Genomic DNA, 15044 nt, shown 5'->3' with positions numbered 1-15044 from the left:
GTCACTAGAGAGATTGTATTTCGAGTTCTGCCAAGAACAGCTCAGGCCACAGCCGAGCCTCAGATCACAGCACCCAGCAAGCAGAAGGAAGAGGGTTATCACAAATCCAAGCCCAGCCTGAGCTACACAGTGTGAGTTGAAGGCCAGCCTGAGCTACACAGTGTGAGTTGAAGGCCAGCTTGAGCTACACAGTGTGAGTTGAAGGCCAGCCTGAGCTACACAGTGTGAGTTGAAGGCCAGCCTGAGCTACACAGTGTGAGTTGAAGACCAGCCTGAGCTACAAAGTGTGAGTTGAAGGCCAGCCTGAGCTACACAGTGTGAGTTGAAGGCCAACCTGAGCTACACAGTGTGAGTTGAAGGCCAACCTGAGCTCTCCAGTTAACTCCAGGCTGGCAGAGCAAGACCTGAACCTATGATTTCAGCTTTGAAAATTTGGGGCAACAGATCTGCAGGACGGAGAAACAGAATAAGGAAGGAGGAGAAGCAGGTTTCCTCTCTGAGACAGTGCCACCCCTGAGGAGCTGTGGGGCCCAAACACCTCAGCGTTTACCGCCAAGGAGCTGGGCTTTTTCTAATCTCCGATTCACCTTGGCTTGGCTCTAGTTACCCAAGGGAAAGTATAAATATTCCCAAAGCAAAACAGCTTCAGTGCCCAGAGGCTGTGTTCTGAAAATCATCCTAAACACGGCTAGTGAGTACACAGAGGTGCCCAGCCTGCAGTGCTGGGGAGAGGAAGCCAGAGTCAAAGGGATTTTAATGACGTCACCACAGATGCCAAATAAGGTAAAGAGTGGCTCTTGTTTACAGGCTCCACACATGAGGTTAGCTTCCCACGAGAAGCCATCCAGAAGGGAGTTGGAGGAGAGAGAGGGTGATACACTTAGGTATATGCAAGTTGGTTCAAAAGGCAGGTGGATGAGCCATTGTCCCAAGTCTGGACTGTAGGAGACATCCAATAAGTATCCATGGGTGAGTGCTTGGCTTCAATATCAGGCACCTGTTGGGACAGTTACACTGTCACCAGCCCTAAATTTACATTTCACAGTTTCAGAATTTGTCCCTTTGTTTTCAAGGGTTTTTATGAGGAGGGGGCTTTTTTGAGTCGGAGTTCCTTTTTGTGTAGCCTTGGCTATCGTAGAACTTGCTCTATGGACCAGGCTGGCCTCAAACTCAGAGTTCCACTCGCCTCTGCCTCCCAAGTGCTGGGATTAAAGTTGTGCGCTACCACCGTCCAGCTCATCTCTGTGTCTTAAGGCCTGTCATCCAATCACCATTGTAAGAAATTTATAGAATGCTACTTCAAGTGAATCCATGTGAACATTTATAAGACACCAGGAAATGGTAGACCCTGCCTGGATATGTATAGATTTTTAAAAGAACTGATTCTGTTTTGTTTAAATATGGTCGTCTTAGATTGGAGAGGCAGCTCAGTGGTTAAGTACATTTGCTGTTCTTTCAGAGAAGCAGGAATCAGTTCCCAGAACCCACAGGCAGTCTCAGATAGAATCATCCATAATTCCAATTCCAAAGGATGTTCTGACCTTGGCAGGTGCTGGGCACACATATGGTACATGTATATACATGCAGGCAAAACACTCATACACTTAAAAAAATCTTTTAAAAAGCATGGTAGACTTGTGATGCTTGTTACAGAGTATAAGGTGAGATAGGTGGTGGTGTGCACGCCTTTAATCCCAGCACTTGGCAGGCAGAAGCAGGTGGATCTCTGTGAATTGTAGGCCAACCTGAACTCTGCAAAATGAGTTCCAGGACAGCCAGGGCCACACAGAGAAACTCTGTCACAAACAAACATACAAACAAACAAATGACTTTAAGGCTAGGGATGTAGCTCAGTGTAGGACACTTCTGTAGCTTGTATGAGACCCTAGATTCAATTCCCATTCCCAGTTCCACTTTGTCCTCAAAGATGTTATCATATATTTGTGTGTATACTCCTATGTAACTCCTGGAACTCCCTCTGTACTCCTGGAACTCCCTATGTAAGTCAGGCTAGCCTTGGGCACAGAGCTCCACCTGTCTCTGCCTCTCAAATGCTAAGATTAAAGGTGTACATTATCATATCTGGCAGGTTTATATATTTTTTAGTTACATTTATGTATGTATGTATTTATTTACTTATTTATTTATTGTGTGTGTGTATGGGTATGCATGTGAATTTGTAAAGGATGGAACTATGTAGTATTTGTTGTGAATAATTCGTGGGGAAGGAGAAGGCGATCAGCTATGTGCTGGCAATTATTAAAGTTATCGGAATCCTTAGAAGTATACCAGGGTTTATTGCCCTCTGAAATGTTTCCCTAGAAAACATTAGTTCCCTTGGGATGTGGGAGGCAGAGGCAGATGGGTTATATAGCAAGTTCTTTGTCAGTCAGGGATACATATGAGCCCAGGAATGCATCCGTTACTTCTCTGTTATGAGAAAACACCAAGGCAACATATAGAAGGAAGAGTTTATTTGGGCTTATGGCTCTCGGAAGGATCAGAGTCCTCCACAGCAGGAAGGCACAGCAGCAGTAGCAGACAAGGCAACAGGAGTAGGAAGCTGAGAGCTCACATCTTTGAGGTCAACAAGGAAGCAGGTTGAACAAACTGGAAGTGGTTTGGGACTTTATGCTCTTAAAGCCTGTGACCACTTCCTTCAGCTAGGCCACACCTCCTACACCTTCCCAAACAGCACCACCAAATAAGGACAGAGTGTTCAAGTATCTGAGCCAGTGGGGGCTATTTCTCATTCAAAGCACTGCATACTGCCTCCTCTTCCTCTTCCTCCTCTCCCTCCCCACCCCTCCTCAACAACAACAACAACCCATCTCTGATTGGCCAAACAAATAAAGGCAGAAAAAGTCAGATGGATCAAAGATCCAGAACCTTCCAGGAAGTCCCTTGGAGACTGTCAAACCAGAGCTGTCTCTGAAAACATGGGAGTGCTCTTGAGAAAGACCCCCTCCCATTTACTCCCTGATGCAGTCATCAGCTAGCTCTTTTTAAACAACCTCCTTTCTTTTGCATGCCTTTTGAGACAGAGTTTCATGGATCCAAGGCTGGCTTCCAACTTTACAAGTAGCTGAGGATGGCTTTGAACTTCTGATCCTCCTGTCTCCACCTCCTGAGCGTTGGGGTCAGAGTTGTGCATCACTGTCCATGGTTTGTTCATACAGGGGCTTGAACCCAGGGTTTCATGGATCCTGGGCAAACCACCTACCAACTGAGCAACACCCTCAGCCCCTGGCAGTCTCCTGAGGAGAACAGCCATAACTGCTAGTTAAAGCTCAGGATTGAAAGTGTTGAGCCATAGTGGGTCCTCTGGAGCTGCCTCATGCCAGGCTCCAGGGAGACTTTGCCATTCTTCAGGAGCCCAGAGCAGGGACTCAGGCAGTGTCTTGGAGACTTCCTGCCTCTCACTCACCTAGCCAGACCCTGACAGAAAGAACCTCCCTACTGTTAAGACACTGGTTCCATCCTGACTCAAGTGTGTCCTTTCTCCAGGGACTGCTGAGTAGGGACTTCTGAGCAGTTGTCATTTGGCCTTGCTGTCCTCACCACGCAGGTTTTGGAGTATTTCCACAGACCTGAAGGGAGTGGTTTCTTATCAAATTCCACCACTCCCCACCCCCACCCCACCCCCACCCTCATCCTCTATCCTCTACCCCTGCCCAGCCCTCTTAGGATTTCACTCTGTAGTCCTTCCCTAGATGCATCCTGCAGGCTGCTGGGCTGGAACACAGGCGTTGAGACCTTTCATGAGACTACCCAGGACTGTATGACATGCGCACTCAGAGTTGTAGGTGAATCGGGTCATCCAGTGGAAGATTTTATCTTAAGTTCCTCGGGGTCTTCCTGTGTAAGCGGCAGTCTATATTTAGCTGCGTAGACCACAGCTGTTTCTGCGCTGCTAGACAGCGTCCGTTGCTTGCAGTTGAAAGCTAAGACAACGTGAGCATTTGGAGAGAGCAAAGGTGTGTTAATATGCTCCCAGTGGCTGAATCTGAACACCCACAGACGTTTTCGTGGTAAGGAGAAATTTGGAAAAAATTCATTTCGATACTAATGCAACAACTTTCTATGGGTGTCTCTACTTTAAAGGTCTACAATTGTTTCCATTAGAAAAGTGAAATATGGGCTGGCAAGATGGCTCAGTGGTTAAGAGCGCCGACTGCTCTTCTGAAGGTCCCCAGTTCAAATCCCAGCAACCACATGGTGGCTCACAACCATCCGTAACGAAATCTGATGCCCTCTTCTGGAGTGTCTGAAGACAGCTACAGTGTACTTACATATAATAAATAAACAAATCTTTAAAAAAATAAAAAGAAAAAGAAAAGTGAAATATTTCATTATCAAAGTCTTTAAAAACACAGAAGAGGGCAGTAGAGATGGCTCAGTGGTTAAGAGCACTGGCTGGTCTTCCAGAGGACACAGGTTCAGCTCCTAGCACCCACATGGTGGCTCATAATCATCTATAACTTGAGTTCTAGGGGGCCCAATACTGTGCTCCTGCCTCTGAAGACACCAGGCATGGTTCAAAAGGCAGACAGACAGACAAAACACCCAGACACATAAAATAAAATACTAAAAAAAAAAAATTAAATGCAGAAGAAGATTAAAAAAGAAAGAAACATAGTCTTCACTCTTTGGTGCCAATTGTTGAAAGGCTTGGGTACCCAAGATTCTAAATTGTCGCTGCTCACTACAGCTATGACATTCACAGTGTACATAAATCTTAGTGCGACTGTTTTCCAGCCTTATAAAGTGCCTCCCCACACCGTTCCTCACAGGCATGCTGCCAGATGGTTCCCGAGGAAGATCCCTCTGTCTGCCTCTCACTCCTCCCTACAAATGGGCAGATGGGATATTCCCATTTCTCTCTACTATGAATAACACCACTACAGCAAAACCTCGTTTTCTGTGTTTGAAGCGATTTTCTTAGGATTCGACTCCAGACAGTAAAAAAAACTTTGGATATTTTTAAGGCTCTGGACTCATTTTGCGAATTTGTCATTTTTACAGGTTCTGCATGAATTCGCACTCCTACAAGAGTTCTGATCTGAGTCTGACTATAGAGGGAGGGCCTGGAGAGATGGCTCAGCAGTTAAGAACACTTGCTGCTCTTGCAGAGGACCTGAGTTCAGTTCCCAGTGCCCGGTGGGGAAGCTCACAGCCACCTGTCACTCCAGCTCTAGGGATCTGACACCCTCTTCTGACCCCTGTGGGGACCTGTGTGTGCGGGAGCACATGAGCACATGCACATGTGCACGCGCGCGCGCACACACACACACACACACACACACACACACATACGAATAAAAAATAAGAATTCTCAAGCTGGGCAGTAATGGCGCACGCCTTTAATCCTAGCACTTGGGAGGCAGAGGCAGATGAATTTCTGAGTTGGAGGCCAGCCTGGTCTACAGAGTGAGTTCTAGGACAGCCAGGGCTACACAGAGAAACCCTGTCTCAAAAAAAAAAAAAAAAAAAAAGAATTCTCTTAGAGAGTTATAAATGTGGGGGTGACCTTGTCTCATTCTTACTACCCCTCCTCTGGTAAATATTTTCCTGGTTTTTAAGTTTTAAACTCAGTGACACATGAAACATTACCCGCCATCCCCCATTTAGCCCTCTGGTTCTTTCTGGAAGATGTGGTCAAACAGTCTTACACTGCATCACACTGCAGTATAAGCCAATTGTGAGCCCTTGTTCTCATTTCAAACCTCCAGTGGTCACTCTGCCCCTCTCTCCCACGGGGCAGCGCAGCAGTCTGATCTGGCAGCAATTTAGAAATGACTGTTATGGTTTAATATATACGCTGTACTTCCCAGGCTCATGTGTCACTAGTCCCCAGCTGGTGTCGATGCTTGGGGAGACTAAGAGTTTCCCCAAGAAGCAAAGTGGGCCACACCCACTTCTGCTTCTGCTTCCTGGTCCACCAAGATGTGAGGCATCTCAGTCACATATTCCTGGTGCCACAGCCCTGCCATACCTCTTTCCCATTATGACAGGCCTGATCCTCCTGAAACCACAAACCAAAACAAACCTGCCTTCCTGAATTTGTTTTTTTTTTTTGAGGTGGTTTATGATAGTAGCAACGTAGAAACTTCAGCCGGGCATGGTGGCGCACACCTTTAATCCCAGCACTCGGGAGGCAGAGGCAGGCAGAATTCTGAGTTTGAGGCCAGCCTGGTCTACAAAGTGAGTTCCAGGACAGCTAGGGCTACACAGAGAAACCCTGTCTCAAAAAAACAAAAACAAAAACAAAAAAAAAAAAAAACAAAACCAACTGGGACTTTCCCTGGTTTCTACACCGGTCTGCAGCCATGTTGACTAATTCTGATTCCTTCTAATGTATCCCACTGCAGCTGGATGGACCTGGAGCTCAGTCTACTTACCTGGTCAATGGGTTCATTGTTCTTCCTTAGGATGTGAAATAAAGGTGCTTCCAGGTTTGGACATTTGAATTCCTCCAGGAAGGAGGAAAAGCCCACCCTCACTGGTCCCCTGTTTATTTTGATGTTGAGAGAAAAAGAACGATGCCAGTATTTACATGCCTCTCTCTGTTGGAAGGTGTGAAACAGAGGAAAACAGAGAGACATGCCTGTGAGCCGCTAGAACAGAGAAAGACAGGAGCAGGTGTCCACCAAAGGCTGTCAGGGTGGCAGTGCCCTCAGGGGAGTGTCCTTCTGTCCTGACTGTATTGTTTCACTCTGCATGTGAGAGAGAGAGAGAGAGAGAGAGAGAGAGAGAGAGAGAGAGAGAGAGAGAGAGAGAGAAGTGCACAGTTGCAAGCACAGGATGAAAAATTAAAGTCTTCTGGGAAGCCAAGTGTCCAATTATTTGGACTCCAAATCTGGAACTCTAATAAATCTGCACTTGGAGCTCGCCCTGCCCTCCAGATACTCCTGACGTCACACCTGCATTCAGTCCACTCCTGAGCAGCAATCTTTAACCCCACTCTCCCCAGCTGCACCAGTGTCTAACCTCAGCTACTGCCTAATTCCCTCTTAGCTGCCTCTGCGCTCCGTCCATCTTCCATCTCAGTGCCCCGTAAACACGTCCATTTAGTGTCTAACCCACTAATGGCAGTGGTGAATTTGTGTGCTTGCCTATTCAGTCAAATGCTCGTCAGGTGGGAGGAGCATGACTTCTTAGGAAGGGAAGAGGCTCCGCGGAGGGAGCGGTTGCTGGGGTAAGGCTGACTTCTTTTCAGGCTTTCTTGCCGGATGCACAATCCCACAGTTCATCATCACATGAAATAGGAAAGGAGATTTGTTCTGAGAAACACTGACCCCTTTGCTCCCAACGTTTTTACAAGGTCAGGTGCATCCCGGGTTTATTTAAGAGTGTTATTAGAAACAGCCAGGACCATCCCAGCCCCAGCTGGTCTCACCAGAATGCTCATTTCTTTGGGCATATCACCAGAACAATGAATGAGAAAGACTGATGAAGGAGAGAGAGGGGTGGTTCCACAAGTGTGTCTCTGCCTCTGTGATGGAGAGAAAGAGAAATCTAATGTGAGAATCCAGAAATGGAAGAAGAAGAAGGCCCAAGCTCTATGTAATCAATATTTACATTTTTCTTTTAAATTTTTAATCACACCGATTTACTTATTTGTGTGTGCTTGTGTGTGTGTGTGTGCGCGCGCGAGTGCGTACCATAATGTGCATGTGGAGGTCAGAGGAGAACCTGTAGGAGTCTGTTCTCACCTTCTACCATGCAGGTCCTGGGAATGAACTCAGGTTGTCAGACTCATGGGCAAGCATCTTTACCTAGCAGCCCATGCTCACCAGTTTTGAAAACAAGAAGGCAGAGTCATTATCTCTATTTCACAGATCATTGGTGATAGGCAAGGCAAAGAGTGGCGGAAACATCTCTGGCCTCAGGTCATGGGTGGGACCTCCAGTGTGCACTAACTCACTTCTGCAATTAGTACATTTCCTGAGCAGTTACTATGCCAGACATCAGACTAGGAAGTGTAGATACAGTAGTGAACAGAAACAAAGCCCCTCCATTCCCCTGAGCTTAGTCGGAGGAGACAAAGTATCAGATTTATAATAATATATCCAGGGGTGATGACTGCATTGAAAAAATTCCTTCTGTAAAGGGGAAGGCATGGGCTTTGCTCTTTATGTAGAAACATGCATAATATAAGGAAGGAGCCCAGTGAGTTCAGAGCCCGGGGTCAGAACATTCAGGAAAGCAAGGAAAGAAGAACAGAGCCCCATGTGACAGAATCATGCTGCTAGGTACATTCCAGCAAAGGAGCCTGGCAGACATGAGCAAGGGCGATGACATCAGAGAAATCACCAAGGGTGTGATCATGGGTGGCTCTGTTGACTGGAAGAACTGTATACATTCCAAACATGGAATCTTTGGAAAGTCCACTGGCGTGTGGAAATACCAGCAGAGGATTGTGGGCGAGCAGCCAGGAGATGGTGGTGGTATGGACTATGTAGAATAGTGGAGCAAGAAGCAGGAAGAGTCTAGACACATCTGAAAGGTAAAACGGACTAGATCTGCTGATGTTCCGGTTGAGGGTGTGAAAGAAAGAGACAGTAAGAGATTTACAGCTTGATTGGTGGAGAGTTTGCCTAGCATGCACAAGGCTTTCAGTTAGATCCCCCAACACCACATAGAGCCACATGGTGGGGCAGGCCTCTAATGCCAGTTCAAAGCCATCCTCAGCTAGATATCCAGTTTAAGGCTAACCTGGGCTACATGAGATCTTGTCTTAGAAAGGGGGTGGGGGCAGAAGAAAGGTAGCAAGGAGAGAGGATAGCCACATTGTTTGACCAAGTAACCGCATGTGTGAGGTTGCCACTAATAAGTGGCAACGCAGGGATGAGATGTAAGGAGACATGATGCAATGGTTTGCAGAGATAATTCATTGCCAGAGGAGCCGGGGTGGCTGAGAGGAGCCTAGCTGGAGTGGAGGGCACAGTTCCCAAAGCGGGGAGGGGGCCAAGAGCATCCACTAGTTATGTCAAAACCTTGCTAATGTAGGAGGGATGAGGTTTGCAAACGGAGCTCTGGATGCGCTGTGTGCAAGTCATGGTGACTTTAAAGAGGGCAGGTGGAGTGCTGTGGGTACTAACACCTGGTCTATCAAACTTGAGAGCTGACAGAAGACACCATGTAGCCTTTCACTGAATTGGCTGTTGACATTTGGGGTGGGCAGGCGCTCCTTGGAGGGGCATTTCGTGCAGTTGCTTTTTTTGGTAAGGAGATACTTCAGCACATTTGTAGCCCAAAGAGTCATTCATCAACCAGGGGTCAGGTGGGGATTGGTAGCATGGGAAGCGTGGGACAAAAGGTCCTGGGCCATAACTTTCTCCCTGTCTTTATTGTAGAGCTCTGAGCATTGATCAATGTGTTTAGTAATTGTGGTTGTTGTTTCTGTGAATGTCTCTGGCATTTATTTCCCCCTCTAGGCAAAGTTGTTTTTCTCAAATGTGCCCATGGAACTAGACCAGATCCATTTAATGATGAAAGCGCCTTGGAAAAGCAAATCCCCTGACTTGGGTCCACGAGCCCTAGTTAGCTCTTATCACTCATTTGTAGGGGTGTCAGGTGAATCGATACCAGAGAGTTACTGTTATTGAAAGCTCAGTGTGCGTTTTACATGAATTATCTCTGTAAACCATTGCTGTGATGTATGCGCTATTGATTATCTCAGTTTAATGAAGAAACCCGTTTTCAGAGGTTAAACCGCATGCCCAAGTCTGAGGGTAGCGCGCGGTGGAGCCATGGCTTCAAACCAGACCGCGTCTTTTAATCGACATGCCTTAAGAGAGCTCCGCCACGACCCCTAGACGGGCTGTTACGCCCAAACTGTCGCCACAGGCAGATGTTAGCACAGAGAGTCTGAACCTTTTTTTTTTTTTTCCTGCCAGGTTGAGCCAGGCAGTGTGACCTGAGGTGGAAACTCCCTGAATGACAAACCTACAGTCCCTTCTCTGGGTGCCCTCTCCGCCCCATCTTTGTCCCTCATCCCGCATTCGGGCTGTGTGGTACCAGCTGGGCTTGGGCAGCAGGGGGCGCTCTCTCGCCACGAGAGGCCGAGCAATGAGGTCTCGCTCTAGGCTGGAGAGAGACTGACTCCCCAGCTCCCAGCCTCAGCTCCTGTATTCTTGTGGCTAGCAAAGCTACCTCATAGAATCAGAAGATTCTGCGAAGGTTTATGAGAAATCTATGCTCTGGTGGAAGGGTGTTAGGGTGGCATGAGATAGAGGTAGGAGGCTCCAGCTCTTGGGTTGGGTGTTGACATTAAAATAGGGGGATTCAAAGAGGGTCACCAAGCTCAAGGCCTAGCCTCTGCCAGGGCTCCTAGGTACTGGGCTGGGGAAGGAATTTGGTGAACCTGAGGTCAGGCAGGCACTCAACAAACACCTACTTTTCTTTTAAAGCTCCTGTCTGAGCTGATTTCTTTCTAAGACTTCCTGCTCTAGGGACCACTGAAATACTGATTTGGGGTTGGAAAAGTAGCTTCCTGCCCTTGCTGGGATACAACAAAGAGAGATGGGAACCTCGACTTTAGAGCAAAGGACATAGAAGCAGATGTCATTACCCAGGGCCCACCCTCCTCTGCTCTTTCCCCAAGACACCACTGGCCATTCGTTACTCTTGTGTGCTGAGAGCAACTGTCCCTAGGGAAGGCCAGAAGCGAAGGGCAGCCATGTGATGGGAGCCTGAGTCCTGGTGCCACCACAGCTGTCATCTGCATGTGACTGCTTGAGGCCTGGCCAGAGGCACTCCAGGCCACAGAGGGAGAGCCAGGGACACAGCTGCTCCTGCCGAGAGCTCAGCAGTCTGCATCTCTCAGATCTATAATACCAGGCCAGGAAGCAAAGCTAGAGGGAGCCGGAAGGGCCAGAGCGTCCCGCCCCCCCCCCCCACGACCCCCCTCCCCCCGCGACCCTGCACCCCCACCCCGTGCTTCTCTAAAGCATCCAGAACTGACTCAGCTGCATCAGATTTGACCCCTGTGCCCTGTTGGCATGTCCCCATGCTTCCTGACTAAGGTTGGCGTCCCTGGAGTGAACTACAACCTGGGACTTCCAGAGGCGGCTATGGTTAGGCAGGGAGCAGCCAGTGTTCTGGAGTACACCCAGACATAAACCTAGTTCGCGATTTGAGAACAGTGGCTCCCCTGAACTGGCTTGATAATGTGTTCTCAGCCCGTCGAGTCAGCCACAGAGGAGCCTGGCAATCCTCCTGCCCTGCAGATTCTTTGAATCCTTTTCTTTTTGTTGGTTTTGTCTGCCTAGTTGAGACAGGACTTCACTATGAAGCCCAGGCTAGGCTTGCGTGAGATCCCTCTGCCTCAGCCCTGCAGGGTGCTGGATCCGGGAATGTGCAGGCTCCTTACCGTTTGGAAGCAGGAATTCTGCAAGGCTCAGAGCTGCAGGTGTTCCATCCACCCTTCACCAGCTAGGCAGAGCTGCACTTCCTGTGGATGAGACCCACAGAAATGCGAAGATCAACTGGGCAGCAAGTGTCAATCACCTACTGAATGTAAGAAATGGAGCCCTGGAGGGGCTTTGTCCTGTTGCTGAAGAGAGGCAACCAGGATTCATGGGACTCCAGGATGGGGAATGGGCAGTTTTAGTGTCGGTGGAAGAGAGGTTGGTTTCTCTGTGATGGAAATGCATGGCTCCAGCAGGGGCTGCTGTCCTGTCCTGCGTGGCTCAGGAGGGCTGCACTGCTGGAGTAGGCATGGGACAGACACTGTATTCCAGTTGTTCCTTGAAGGATGAATGCATCAGATCGGGGGTGGGGGCAGTGTCCTGTTTTGTTTGGAAAACATACAAGAGCCACTATTCTTTCTGAGTGATTCCAGGTCACTGCTCCTCACGTCACCAGAACAGACCGTTGTGTGAATAAGAATGACGTCTACGAGCACCCGCCGTGCTCCACTGAATGTATGGGGTGAGTTAGGAACGTTTCTGATATTTTCAGCAATACTTTCCGAAAGAGCGTCCTCCACTCTAATCTATACCGAGGCAGATGGGATGCAAAAGCATAGATGTCTTGGCCAAGCTCAGATGGCCGAGTCAAGGTGAAGTCAGGCCAGCTTTTAGGTCCACTCCAGCTGACTCAAAACCGAGGGCTGAGATCTGTAGAGCAGCCCCATCTACACTCCCCCCCCAAGCTGCCTGTCCCCCACCTTCAAGCAACCCTGTTGCCAAGGGAGTCCAAACTATTGCACAGATTCAGAACCGGCTTCCTTATTATTTTGTCTTTTATTAAAAAGAGTTTTATTGTTATCTATTTTTATTACTTGTAAATTGTGCATGCATCCCAGGCGGTGGTGGCGCATGCCTTTAATCCCAGCACTCAGGAGGCAGAGGCAGACAGATTTCTGAGTTCGAGGCCAGCCTGGTCTACAGAGTGAGTTCCAGGACAGCCTGGGCAATACAGAGAAACCCTGTCTCAAAAAACCAACAATAGTAATAATAATAATAGCAATAATAATTGTGTGCGCACATGTATGCGTGCCTGCTTGCCTTTATGTGGGTATGTGCACAAGAGTGGAAATGCCTGCAGAACCCAGAAGAAGGTGTCAGCCCATCTGGAGCTGGAGTTACAGGGAGTCGTAAGCCAAGTGATGTAGGTGCTGGGCCATGAATTCAGGTCCTTGCAAGAGCAGTACACACACTTAATTGTTGAATCATCTTGCCGGTTCTTCTCCCTCTGTTTTCTGTTTTCTTGTGTGTGTGTGTGTGTGTGTGTGTGTAGTTCTTTTAGGGGGGAAGGCAGAGTTTCTCTATGTAGCCCTTACTGTCCTGGAATTCTTTCTATAAAACAGGTTGGCCTTGAACTCAAAGAGATCCACCTACTTCTGCCTCACAAGTGCTGGGGTTTAAGACATGTGCCACCACCACCTGGCTAAAGATTATTTTTAAAGTTTGTGTCTAGCCATGCATATGCGCATGAGTGAAGAGTCACAAAGAAGGCACTGGATCTGGGGACTGAGCTTAGGTCCTCTGTAAGAGCAGTGCTTGTTTTTAACCACGAAGGCACCCACTTCCCCAGTCCCTCTTTGCCCTGTCCCCATCTTGCCCTTGAAGGTAATGGAAGAGATGCCCAAACAAACACTATTGTGAAAACAACACCTTATGGTTAATCACCCCTGAAGATTTCAGAACCCGGCGATGGTCTGAATAGAAGAAACCTTTCAGAAGGCAGGGATTCCAGCCACCCAAAAGCCCCTGGAAAAAAATAAAGGACTCCTCTCTTCCCACGATGCTTCTCTATCCTTGACCCTCAACTCCCTCCCTCTGCAGATGCTCCTGGGATTGGGCCAAGAGGTTCAACTCCAGCACCAGAGGGAGCAGGATGCCAGGAGAGGCCAGCTTTGCGAACTCCCAACCCCCCCGGTTCTCAGTGGCGGAAGACTGAGTGTACAGGGACCAAGGTGGCTTGTGGTTGAGCTGAGACCACTGCACTTGGAGCGTCTGTAGCTCCAGACCCCTTCGCTTTCCTGACCCTACGGATGAGGTGATTCACGCTTGCTTCCTATTCTGTCTTCATGAAGTCAAGGATGCACTTAGCACCCGTATTAGTCTATTCTGGCTCCGAGAAGAGCATGCTGTAGACTGGGTGGCTTCTAAACAACAGACCTTGATCTCTTGGCTGTGAAGACTGACGAGTTCAAGATCAAGAGATTCAGTGTCTCACAAAGGCCAGCTTCCGATGACTTCTTCTCTTCATGTCCTCCCGTGCCCGAGGGACAGAGTCTTCGGGTCTCATTCACAAGGGCACTATCCCCAGGGTCTAGTCAGCCCCCAAAGGTCTGCTTCCTGATCCTATCACACCACGGACCAGGATTGCAACCTTTGATTGGAGGGTGGGGCATAAATATCCAGTCACTGACAACACCCTTCCAGAGCCCTTAGGATTCAAAATGATAAGCGAATTCTCCATTCTGGAACTGAAACCACCTTCTGGAAAGAAATATATAGAAAGAGAAAGTATACTAGTGTCAAGAAGAGAGAACGTTCCCGCTTTCCCAAAGATAACTGCTGTGAATCTGGGGTGATCCGATCAAAACGTTAATGTCTTCATAACTTTGATGAAACTGTCTCCACCCTTGCAGCAACCCATTCACGCCCTTAGACCATCAACTCCTAAACTCTGTGGACATCATTTTAACTCCCCAGTAAGAGGATTGTCTGTAGCCTTAGCCTATTCGCTGTAACCCCTATACAAGTGGCCATCTCAGCAGCTCTAGATTCTAGATCACAGGACAGTGGATATGTTTGCTTATAAAGATATTTTGACGTTTTAGTTTATGACTCACATGGATCGCCAGAGTGGGGATGAGGAGACCAAAAGACATGTCTAAGGCTCTTAGTACGTCTTTTCAAATTGCCTTCCAAATGGGTCAGATTAATTTGTATCTTATTCGGGATCTGTACTGGCTGTTTTGTGTGTCAACCTGACACAAGCTGGAGTTATCACAGAGAAAGGAGCCTCCCCTGAGGAAATGCCTCCATGAGATCCAGCTGTAGGGCATTTTCTCAATTAGTGATCAAGGGGGGAGAGCCCCTGGTGGGTGGTGCCATCCCTGGGCTGGTAGTGCTGGGTTCTATAAGCAAGCAAGCTGAGCAAGCCAGGGGAAGCAAGCCAGTAAGCAGCACCCCTCCATGGCCTCTGCATCAACTCCTGCCTCCAAGTTCCTGCCCTGTGTGAGTTCCTGTTCTGACTTCCCTTGGTGATGAACAGCAATGTGGAAGTGTAAGCTGAATAAACCTTTTCCTCCCCAACTTGCTTCTTGGTCATGATTTGTGCAGGAATAGAAACCCTGACTAAGACAGAATCTATAAGAACATTAAACATAGCACACCCAATCAGTATCTCCTTCCTTCCTTCCTTCCTTCCTTCCTTCCTTCCTTCCTTCCTTCCTTCCTTCCTTCCTTCCTTCCTCCTCCTCTTCCTCCTCCTCCTCCTCCTCCTCCTCCTCCTTCTTCTTCTTCTTCTTCTTCTTCTTCTTCTTCTTCTTCTTCTCTCTCTCTCTCTCTCTCTCTCTCTCT

The 15044-nt window shown here is 48.2% G+C and overlaps 1 long non-coding RNA gene across 2 annotated transcripts in view; it reads left to right on the top strand.

Annotated features, from left to right (window-relative positions):
* LOC115032551 (uncharacterized) overlaps positions 1-14742 on the top strand; it is a 37174-nt gene extending 22432 nt beyond the window's left edge. For both annotated transcript variants that reach the window (XR_003838197.2, XR_015045001.1), the window contains exons 4-6: positions 11337-11523; positions 11849-11937; positions 13296-14742. This is a non-coding gene — a long non-coding RNA (uncharacterized LOC115032551). The remainder of the gene's footprint in view (positions 1-11336; positions 11524-11848; positions 11938-13295) is intronic.
* Positions 14743-15044: the final 302 nt, after the last annotated feature.

Source organism: Mus caroli, unplaced genomic scaffold (assembly GCF_978045245.1).
Source record: "Mus caroli unplaced genomic scaffold, Mus_caroli_1 scaffold_13, whole genome shotgun sequence".
In the NCBI taxonomy this organism is placed as follows: domain Eukaryota; kingdom Metazoa; phylum Chordata; class Mammalia; order Rodentia; family Muridae; genus Mus; species Mus caroli.
This window is presented reverse-complemented; position numbering and strand designations above follow the sequence as displayed.